This window comes from Arachis ipaensis, chromosome B10 (genome assembly GCF_059453495.1).
Source record: "Arachis ipaensis isolate K30076 ecotype BB chromosome B10, ASM5945349v1, whole genome shotgun sequence".
NCBI classification, from domain to species: Eukaryota; Viridiplantae; Streptophyta; class Magnoliopsida; order Fabales; family Fabaceae; genus Arachis; species Arachis ipaensis.
The window spans coordinates 61,514,392-61,517,308 of NC_142435.1; the positions used below are offsets into that span (position 1 = coordinate 61,514,392).

The 2,917-nt window shown below is 41.4% G+C and overlaps 1 non-coding gene across 1 annotated transcript; it reads right to left on the reverse strand.

Moving 5' to 3' along the window:
- Window positions 1–892: 892 nt before the first annotated feature.
- LOC148580255 (small nucleolar RNA R71) lies at window positions 893–999 on the reverse strand. The gene has a single exon (XR_015896143.1). It is a non-coding gene; the product is annotated as a small nucleolar RNA R71 (small nucleolar RNA).
- Window positions 1,000–2,917: the final 1,918 nt, after the last annotated feature.

The window sequence follows — 2,917 nt, forward strand, 5'->3', positions numbered from 1 at the left end:
GTGAATCAAGTTTATGGCGCCGTTGCCGGGGATTGATTTTGTATCGACAATGATTAAGTTGGAGGATCACTAGATTAAGCATTTTTCTTTTGTTTTGTTTAAATTTTGTTGAGTGATTTACTTTCACTTTTAGCTATTTTCATTCTTTTTTTCCCTACTTGTCTGTTGTGTTTTCTTCATTGTTTACAATTCAGTTCACTAACCCACTAACTGTTTGATATATTGCACCACTTACACTAACAGCCATTCTAACAAGAGTAATTTCCATTCAATTTCTTCTTGTTTTTTTTTGCTTTGTTGGTTGTATGATAGGTAGAAGAAGCGGGGCTTCAACTTCCTTTGATTCTAAACCTGAGAGGACCTTCCTTAGATTAAGGAGGAAAGCAAGAGGAAAGAGAGTCGTTGGTGCTGAGGAAGAAGAAGAGTATTTTGAACCAGACATGGAGGAGAATATGGAGAACCACCATGAAGAAGAAGCTCACAACCATACCAGAGAAGGTCCAGTGAATCATGCTTGGCAAGAGAGAAGAGTTCTAGGCTCTTATATCAATCCAAACCCAGGAAACTGTGGAAGTAGCATTCAAAAGCCAACCATATATGCCAATAACTTTGAACTAAAATCCCAGCTCATCACCCTAGTCCAGAACAACTGTGCATTCGAAGGAAGTGCCCAAGAAGACCCCATCAAAATCTCACCACTTTCCTAAGGATATGTGATACTGTGAAGTTTAATGGTGTTCATCCTGACACTTATAGACTGCTTCTGTTTCCCTTTTCACTCAATGATAAAGCAGTTAAATGGCTGGAATCCTTCTCGAAGGAGAGTTTGACAACCTGGGAAGAGGTGGTGAACAAATTCTTGGCAAGATTCTACCCTCCTTAAAGAATCAACAGGTTGAGAGCTGAGGTGCAAACCTTCAGGCAACAAGATGGTGAAACTCTCTATGAAGCATGGGAGAGGTTTAAGGACTTAACAAGAAGGTGCCCGCTAGATATGTTCAATGAATGGGTGCAGTTACATATTTTCTATGAGGATCTTTCTTACAAATCAAAGAAGGCAGTAGACCACTCATCTGGGGGATCTCTGAACAAGAAGAAGACCATTGAAGAAGCCATAGATGTCATCGAGACTGTAGCTGAGAATGATTACTTCTATACTTCTGAAAGGGGCAACACTAGAGGAGTGATGGAGCTGAACAACATGGACGCACTGCTGGCTCAAAACAAGATGATCACTAAGCAGCTGGCTGACCTTACCAAGAAGATGGAAAGGAACAAGCCAACTACATGATCCCTAGGAACAAGAAGGAGTTAATGCAGAGGATGAGGGTGACCAGGAACAAGCCAACTACATTGGGAACTCACCTAGGCAGACCCATGATCCCTACTTAAAAACTTATAATCCTGGTTGGAGGAACCACCCAAACTTTGGGTGGGGAAATCAACAAGATCAAGGCCAAGATCAGAGACGTCACAACCCCAACAACAATGCAACTCACCAATATTCCACACAGAGATCATATCAGCACCCACCTAACAATACCTCTCAACATCCATACCAAAACTAAAATGGCCATTCTCACCACTCCGACCTCAACTCACCATCAGCATCCAAAGATAGACTCTCAAGGATTGAGACTCTACTTGAAGGCATATGCAAAGAAATCCAAGACAACAAAGTGTTCAAGGAGGAGGTGCGAGCTAATATCAAAAATCAGGGAGACATCATCAAGAGGCTGGAGTCTCAAGTGGGATACCTCTCTCAGCAGATTCCCAAACCTACTGATAGCTTCCTAAGTGACACAAAAAAAAACCCGAGAGGTGAAGCAAAGAAAGTGAGATGGGAAGAATGCAAGATGGTCATTATAAGTGATAAGGGGACTGAGGAAAAGCTGAACAAACCCTTAGAACACTCTGGAGATATTTCAGTAGAGAAGCAAGAAGAGGGTAACCAAGAAACCAAAACCACACAGATGGAGATTCTGAACCCCTATGCACCTTTTCCCCAAAGACTCAAGGGCGGTGTAGAAAAGAGAGTATACTCAAAGTTCCTTGACATGTTTGCATCTCTCCATGTAAACATACTATTCATAAAGGCTCTCCAACAAATGCCCTCATACATTAAGTGTATGAAGGAGCTGCTGACCAAGAAAAGCTCACTCAAAGAAGGGCAAATAATAGTGATGAATAAGGAGTGCAGTCCTCTCATTCAACCAGAGTTGCCTATAAAAAGGAAGAATCCAGGGAGTTTTCACATCTCCTATGCCATAGGAGAAACAGTGATTGATAAAGGACTCTGTGACCTGGGAGTAAGCATTAACTTAATGCCTTTATCCCTCATGAAGAAGCTGCAGATCAATGAGCTAGTGCCCACAGATGTAGTCATCAAGCTGGCTGACAAAACTTAAAAACAAGCAGTAGGAGTGGTTGAAAATATTTTGGTAAAGGTTGGGAACTACTTCCTTCCCACAGACTTTGTCATATTAGAAATGGAAGAGAGTTACCTCCATCCAATCATATTGGGAAGACCATTCTTAGCCACAGCCAGAGCACTTATAGATGCGGAGCGAGGAGAGCTAATACTGAGGATACATGATGAAAAACTTACCTTCAATGTCTTCAAACCCTCACAAGAAGCAGATCAAGAAAACAAGGAATCAAGGGAGGATCACAATAAGGCATTGGTGGAAGAAACAAGCACTGAAGCCACCAGAGTCATATGAGACCAGCAACAAAATCTCCCTTGGAAAGAAGCCACTGATGCCAAGGCATCTTGGCTAGTTTTACTAGCCATTTTTTGTATGCTTTAGGTTGGTTTCATGCATTTTCTTAGGAAATAAGAAAGTATTTGGTTGAAAATGCATTCATACCATGATTCAAGCAAACATTGTGAATTCTGAATGATTTCATGAGAATT